The 8871-nt window shown below is 37.1% G+C and overlaps 1 pseudogene; it reads right to left on the bottom strand.

The window, feature by feature from the left end:
• Nucleotides 1-6154: 6154 nt before the first annotated feature.
• On the bottom strand, nt 6155-7471 carry LOC132418751 (thioredoxin-dependent peroxide reductase, mitochondrial pseudogene; annotated as a pseudogene).
• Nucleotides 7472-8871: the final 1400 nt, after the last annotated feature.

The raw sequence follows: 8871 nt of genomic DNA, 5'->3' as shown, positions 1-8871 counted from the left end.
AAAGAACTGAAGACAGTCTCAGAGACCTGTGGGGCAACATTAAATGCAACAACATTTCAATAATATGGGTCCCAGAATAAGAAAGGGTCTGATAAAATATTTGAAGAGATTACAGGAGAAAATTTCCCTAACATGGGAAAGGAAATAAACTAGTCGAGAAAGCACAGAGAATCCCATAAAGGATAAATCCAAGGAGAAACATGCCAGGACACATATTAATCATACTATCAAAAATTAAATATGAAGAAAAAATATTAAAAGCAGCAAGAGAAAAGCAACAAATAACATACAAGGGAATCTCCATAAGGTTAACAGCTGATCTTTCAGCAGAAACTCTGCAAGCCAGAAGGGACTGGCAGGACATATTTAAAGTGATGAAAGGGGAAAACCTACAACCAAGATTACTCTACACAGCAAGGATCTCATTCAGATTTGACAGACAAATTAAAACCTTTACAGATAAGAAAAGTTAAGAGAATTCAGCACCACTGAACCAGCTTTACAACAAATGCTAAAGGAACGTCTCTAGGCAGGAAACACAAGAGAAGGAAAACACCTAAAATAATAAACCTAAAACAATTAATAAAATGGTAATAGGAACACATATATGTATAACAAACTTAAATGTAAACGGATTAAAGGCTCCAACAAAAAGACACAGACTGCCTGAATAGAAACAAAAACAAGACCCATATATATGCTGTCTAAAAGAGACCCACTTCAGACCTAGGGACACATACAGATTGAAAGTAGGGGATGGAAAAGGATATTCCATGCAAATGGAAATCAAAAGAAAGCTGGAGTAGCAATTCTCATATAAGACAAAATAAACTATAAAATAAAGACTATTACAAGAGACAAAGAAGGACACTACATAATGATCAAGGGATCGATCCAAGAAGAAGGTATAACAATTGTAAATATACATGCATCCCATATAGGAGCACCTCAATACCTAAGGCAAATGCTAACAGCCATGAAAGGGGAAAATGACAGGAACACAAAAAATAGTAGGGAACTTTAACACCCCACTTTCACCAATAGACAGATCATCCAAAATGAAAATCAATAAGGAAACACAAGCTTGAAATGACACATTAAAAAAGATGGACTTAATTGATATTTATAGGACATTCCATTCAAAAAAATCGGAATACACTTTCATCTCAAGTGCTCATGGAACATTCCCCAGGATAGATCATATCTTGGGATACAAATCAAGCTTTGGTAAATTTAAGAAAATTGAAATCATATCAAGTATCTTTTCTGACAACAACACTATGAGACAAGATATCAATTACAGGAAAAAACATGTAAAAATACAAACACATGGAGGCTAACCAGTATGCCACGACATAACCAAGAGATCACTGAAGAAATCAAAGAAGAAATTAAAAAAATCCCTAGAAACAAATGACAGTAAAAACATGACAACCCAAAACCTATGGGATTCAGCAATAACAGTTCTAACAGAGAAGTTTAGAGCAATAGAATCCTACCTCAAGAAACAAGAAAAATTTCAAATAAGCAACCTAAACTTACTCCTGAAGCATTTAGAGATAGAAGAACAAAAAACCCCAAAGGTTAGCAGAAGGAAAGAAATAATAAAAATAAAATTAGAAATAAATGAAAAAATCTGAAGTAAACAATATTAAATATCAATAAAACTAATAGCTGGCTCTTTGAGAAGATAAACAAAATTGACAAAGAATTAGCCAGACTCAACAAGAAAAAAAGGAGAAGACTCAAATCAACAGAATTAGCAATGGAAAAGGAGAAGTAATAACTGACACTGCAGAAATACAAAGGATCATGAGAGATTACTACAAGTAACTCTATGCCAATGAAATGGACAACCTGGAAGAAATGGACAAATTCTTAGAAAAGCACAACCTTCTGAGACTGAACCAGGAAGAAATAGAAAATATAAACAGACCAATCACAAGCACTGAAATTGAAACTGTGATTAAAAATTTTCCAGCAAATAAAAGCCCAGGACCAGATGGCTTCACAGGTGAATTCTATCAAACATTTAGAGATTATCTAACACCTATCTTACTCAAACTCTTCCAAAATATACCACAGGGAGAAACACTCCCAAACTCAATCTAGAAGACCACCATCACCCTGATACCAAAACCAGAAAAGATGTCACGAATAAAGAAAAGTACAGGCCAATATCACTGATGCACATAGATGCAAAAAACTTAAACAAAATACTAGCAAACAGAATCCAGAAGCACATTAAAAGGATCATACACTATCATCAAGTGAAGTTTATCCCAGGAATGCAACGATTCTTCAATATACACAAATCAATCAATGTGATACACCATATTAACAGATTGAAGGAGAAAAACCATATGATCTTCTCAACAGATGCAGAAAAATCTTTTGAAAAAATTCAACACCCATTTATGATTAAAAACTCTCCAGAAAGTAGGCATAGAGGGAACCTACCTCAACTTAATAAAGGTCATATATAACAACACACAGCCAACATTGTTCTCAATGGTGAACAATGGAAACCATTTCCTCTAAGATCAGGAACAAGGCAAGGTTGCCCACTCTCACCACTATTATTCAACATAATTTTGGAAGTTTTAGCTACAGTGATCAGAGAAGAAAAGGAAATAAAAGGAATTTAAATAGGCAAAGAAGAATTAACACTGTCACTGTTTGCAGATGATGTGATATTCTATATAGAGAATCCTAAAAATGCTACCAGAAAACTATTATGGCTAATCTATGAATTTGGTAAAGAAGCAGCATTAATTAATGAAAAGAAATCTCTTGCATTTCTACACACTAACAATGAAAAATCTGAAAGAGAAATTCAGGAAACACTCCCATTTATCACTGCAACAAAAAAAAATAAAATACCTAGGAATGAACCTACCTAAGGAGACAAAAGACCTCTATGCAGGAAACTAAAAGACACTGTTGAAAGAAATTAAAGACAACACAATAAGATGGAGAGGTATACCGTGTCCTTTGATTAGAATAATCAACATTGTGAAAATGACTACATGACCAAAAGCAATCTACAAATTCAATGCAATCCCTATCAAACTACCAATGGCATTTTTCACAGAACTAGAACAAAAAATTTCACAGTTTGTATGGAAACATAAAAGACCCCAAAGAGCGAATGCAATCTTGAGAAAGAAATACAGAGCTGGAAGAATCAGGCTCTCTGGCTTCAAACTATACTACAAAGCTACAGTAATCAAGAGAGTATGGTACTGGCACACAAATAGAAATATAGATCTATTGAGCATGGTAGAAATCTCAGAGAGAAACCCATGCACATATGGTCACCTTGTTTTTGATAAAGGAGGCAAGAATATACAACGGAGAAAAGACAGTCTCTTCAATAAGTGGTCCTGGGAAAACTGGACAGCTATATGTAAAAGAATTAAATTAGAAAACTTCCTAACATCATACACAAAAATAAACTCAAAATGGATTAAAGACCTAAAGGTAAGGCCAGACACTATAAACCTCTTAGAGGAAGACGTAAGAACACTCTTTGACATAAATCATAGCAAGATCGTTTTGAGCCATCTCCTACAGAAATGGAAAGAAAAACAAAAATAAACAAATGGGACCTAATGAAACTTAAAAGCTTTTGCACAGCAAAGGAAACCACAAACAAGAAGAAGCAACCCTCAGAATGGTAGAATATATCTGCAAACAAAGCAACTGACAAAGGATTAATCTCCAAAATATGCAAGCAGCTCATGCAGCTCAATATCTAAAAAGCAAACAACCCAATCCAAAAATCTTCAGAAGACCTAAGTAGACACTTCTCCAAAGAAGATATACAGATTGCCAACAAACACATGAAAAGATGCTCTAATTTACCATCACTAATCCCTAATCCTTAGATAAATGCAAATCAAAACAACAATTAGTTATCACTTCACACCAGTCAGAATGGCCATCATCAAGAAATCTAGAAACAATAAATGCTGGAGAGGGTGTGGAGAAAAGGGAACCCTCTTGCAGTGTTGGTGGGAATATAAATTGATACAGACACTATGGAGAACAGTATGGAGTTTCCTTAAAAAACTAAAAATAGAACTACCATATATGACCCATCAATTCCACTACTGGGCATATACCCTGAGAAACCCATAATTCAAAAAGTGTCATGTACCACAATATTCATTGCAGCACTATTTACAATAGCCAGAACATGGAAGCAAGCTAAGTGTCCATTGACAAATGACTGGATAAAGAAAATGTGGCACATATATAGAATGGAATATTATTCAGCCATAAAGAGAAGCGAAATTGAGTTATTTGTAGTGAGGTGGATGGATCTAGAGTCTGTCATACAGAGTGAAGTAAGTCAGAAAGAGAAAAACAAATATGATATGCTAACACATATATTTGGAATCTAAAGAAAAAGTGGCTTTGGTGAACCTATGGGCAGGACAGTAATAAAGACGCAGACATAGAGAATTGTCTTGAGGATACAGGGATGGTGAAGTGTAAGCTGAGATGAAGTGAGAGAGCAGCATTTATATATGTACACTACCAAATGTAAAATAGATAGCTAGTGGGAAGCAGCTGCATAGCACAGGAAGATCAGCTGGGTGTTTTGTGACCACCTAGAGGGGTGGGATAGGGAGGATGGGAGGAAGATGCAAGAAGGAGGGGATATAGGGATGTATGTATACATATAGCTGCTTCACTTTCACTTTGTTATACAGCAGAAACTAGCACAACGTTGTAAAGCAATTATACTCCACAAAAGATGTTTAAAAAAAAGAGAGAGAGAAAGAATGAAAGGAAGGAGGATGGAAGGAAGGAAGAAGGAAAGAAAGAAGGACATCCCTGGTGGCGCAGAAGTTAAGAATCCACCTGCCGGGCTTCCCTGGTGGCGCAGTGGTTGAGAGTCCGCCTGCCAATGCAACGGACACAGGTTCGTGCCCCAGTCCGGGAAGATCCCACATGCCGTGGACTGGCTGCGCCCATGAGCCATGGCCACTGAGCCTGTGTGTCCGGAGCCTGTGCTCCACAACGGGAGTGCCAATGCAGGGGACACGGGTTCTATCTCTGGTCTGGGAAGATCCCACATGCCACGGAGCAACAAAACCCGTACACCACAACTACTGAGCCTGCGCTCTAGAGTGCATGAGCCACAAGTGCTGAGCCCGCGTGCTGCAAGTACTGAAGCCCATGCACCTAGCACCTGTGCTCTGCAACAAGAAAAGCCACTGCAATGAGAACCCTGATCACTGCAACGAAGAGTGGCCCCCACTCGCCCCAACTAGAGAAAGCCTGCAGGCAGCAATGAAGACCCAACACAGCCCAAATCAATCAATCAATCAATCAATCAATATATGAACAAAACAGTTGTGTAGACATTTTCTCAAAGAAGACATACATGTGGCCAACAGGCACTTGAAAATTTCAACATCACTAATTATTAAGGAAATGCAAATCAAAACCAATGAGTTATCACCTCATGCTGTGTGAACGGCTGTTAGCAAAAAGACAAGAAACAACAAGCATTGGAGAAGTTGTGGAGCAAAGGTAACCCTCATACACTTTTGATGGAAATGAAAATTGTTTCAGCAATTATGAAAAACAGTGTAGAGAATCCAAGCAAATGTAACCCTCATCCACTGTTGATGGAAATGTAAATTGGTTCAGCGATTATGAAAAACAGTGTGGAGAATCCTCAAAATTTTAAGAGTAAAAGTACCATATGGTCCAGGTATTCCACTTCTCTTTATTTATTTATTTATTTTTTTTGCAAGTATTTTAAAATGTTTATTTTTATATTTTTTTACATTGAACACTTCAGGAAATAAAATAATTACAATGATTCAAATGCATGAATAATTCAAAATGCAATCCCTGGATTCAATAATTATCCTTTATAATTATGCCCAATAAATATTAGAAATGTATGTAGGCACTAAGTCAGCTAACAAAATAAGTAAAATAATCATATAAAGTATAAATCTCAGGACTGGGGAACATGCATGGTCAGTTAAGTCACTTGGCCACTGTAGGTGGTTTTTTAAAAAACATGATTCACATCTGCTTCAATCACATACACAATCATTGCAAGTGTTTTGTTTTGTTTTCTTTTCCTGGCCACACTGCATGGTATATGGGATCTTAGTTCCCTGACCAGGGATCGAACCCACACCCCCTGCATTGCGAGCACAGAGTATTAACCACTGGACCACCAGGGAAGTCCTGCAAGTGTTAAATTAGACAATTGATGCTAACAACTTAAAACTATGATCTTAAAAGAAAATTCAGTTTAATACAAAGAAACTCAAGAAGAAAATTTCAGGACCCTTGATCAGAAGCTTTTGATGCCTGTCACACTACGCTAGTGTACACAAAGGTTCAAGTAAGGCTGATAAAGAAGAGTTGTTTCCTTTTCCCTTTGAAGACATGATCCAAGAAATAGGGGAACTGCACATTCTATAGCAACTAGCCATCCATCCATACACTGCTAATAAAGGACTCCTTACATTAGTAACTAACCACATTTTAAAAGCCTTGGCCAATGTTACAAAAACAAAACATTTAGAGTAATATTTACGAATACAAGCATAATTGTTTTTTTGCCTTCTATAAATAATAATCTTTGAAATGCTAAAAGTGAGTTCCAGCTGTGGTTCTTTTCTAGTGTGGGAAGCTGCAGGTGCACGTGGGATGGTCTACTGATTTACCTTCTCAAAATATTCTTTGGAAGCAGTCGGATGGGGCTTGATTGTAGGAGAATCTGGTGTCCAGTTGGCTGGGCAGACTTCTCCATGGGTTTCTACAAACTGGAATGCCTTCACCAAGCGGAGGGTCTCTTCCACGCTTCGGCCCACTGGGAGATCATTGACACTCAAATGCTTGATGACTCCGTTGGGGTCAATTATGAAGAGACCTCGTAGTGCAAGGCCGGGACCTTCTAACAGCACACCGTAGTCTCGGGAAATCTGTTTAGTCAAATCTGACAAGAGTGTGATGTGCATGTGGCCCAAACCGCCATTCTTCCTTGGTGTGTTTATCCAGGCCAGGTGGGTGAAGTGGGAATCCACTGACACTGCAACGACTTCACAGTTCACATCATGAAATTCATTGGCTTTGTCACTGAAAGTAATAATTTCTGTAGGACACACAAAGGTGAAATCCAAAGGATAGAAGAAGAGCACTAAATATTTCCCCTTAAAGTCATCAAGGCTTATTTCTTTGAACTCTCCATTGACAACAGCTGTACCCTTAAAATCGGGCACATGCTGGGTGACGGCAGGGGCATGGCATGAGGAACTGGTGCTAAAGGCGAATTTTGCTTGAGCAGAGCCAGACCACAGTGCATTTGTCAAGCACGTTCTTCGAGAAGCAGCAGGCCTAAGGGCTGCAGAGGCAGAAATGCCCCAAGGAATGGCACTCACTTGTCGGACAAGCGAAGTCCGGAGCAACCTTCCCGCCACGGCCACCATCTTCAGGGTGGACAGCACCCCCACTTCTCTTTATTTATCCAAAGAATACAAGAACACTAGTTCAATATGATATATGCACGCCTATGTTCATCACATTATTTTTAATAGTCAAGATATGGAAACAACCTAAGTGTTCATCCATAGGTGAATGTATAAAGAAGATATGGTATATATTTATAATGGGGTACTACTCAGTCGTTAAAGAAGATGAAGTCTTGCCATTTGTGAAGACATGGATGGAATTTGAGGTTATTATGCTAAGTGAAATAAGTCAGATGGAGAAAGACAAATACCATATGATTTCACAAATGTGGAATTAAAAAACTCTAAAAGTAAAACATAATAAATGAACAAACCAAGCAAAAAGAAACATACAGATACAGAGAACAAATTGGCTGCCAGAGAGTAATGGATAGAAAAGGTCAAAATGGGTAAAGGGGGTCAACAGTATGCTGAAAGATTAAAACTAACCCTTTGGTGGTAAGCATACTATATGCACACAGAAGTTGAAATATAATGTTGTACACATAAAACATATAATATTATAAACCAATGTTAATGCAGTTTTAAAAAGTTTAGTACATTGCAACAATAATCAAGACTGTGGTATTGTTGGAGGGATATATGCATAAATCAATGGATTAGAAGAGAGACTTCAGAAAAAGACCCCAAAAATATGCTCAATTGATTAGCTTATAAATGTTTTCATTTCAGGATATATTTAATTTATATAAAAGTTGCAAATATAGTAGAGACAGTTCCCATAACCTCCACATCAATTTTCCATATTATTACAGCACATTTGTTACACTTAATGAACTAAAATTGATAGAGTGTTATTAAGTGAAATAGACACTTTACTCAGATTTCCTCAGTTTTTCCCCAATATCATTTTTCTCTGTTAAGAACCTACACTGAATATCACATTACTTCTAGTTATCATGTCTCCTTAGGCTCCTCTTTGTTTTGACAGTTTCTCGGACTTATAATGTTTCTGGTGACTTTAATAGTTTCAAGGAGTATTAGTCAGGCATATTGTAGGATGTTGCAGAATAACTCTCTATGTGTCTAATGATTTTTTTTCTTATGACTAGAGTGGGATAATATGTTTTGGTGAGGAAGACCAAAGAAGTTGAATTCCATTTTCATTACATCACATCAAAGGTACATACTATTAACATGGTGTCACTGTTGATATTGACCTTTATTACAAAGCTAATTAGTGTTTCTCAGATTTCTCCACAATGTATTTCCTCTTTTTTCTCCTGTTCCATACTCCACTCTTTGGATGAAAGTTATTATGTGCAGCCCATACTCCTCCTCCTTGATGTGCCTGAAAGTAATGGATTGCTCAAAACTTTGATGGCAGTATGTCAAAGGGGCACAGGAGCCAATTGAAAAA

The sequence above is a fragment of the Delphinus delphis genome, chromosome X (genome assembly GCF_949987515.2).
Source record: "Delphinus delphis chromosome X, mDelDel1.2, whole genome shotgun sequence".
Taxonomy (NCBI): domain Eukaryota; kingdom Metazoa; phylum Chordata; class Mammalia; order Artiodactyla; family Delphinidae; genus Delphinus; species Delphinus delphis.
Note: the sequence above shows the minus strand (reverse complement) of the source record. Positions and strands in the feature narration are given on the sequence as shown.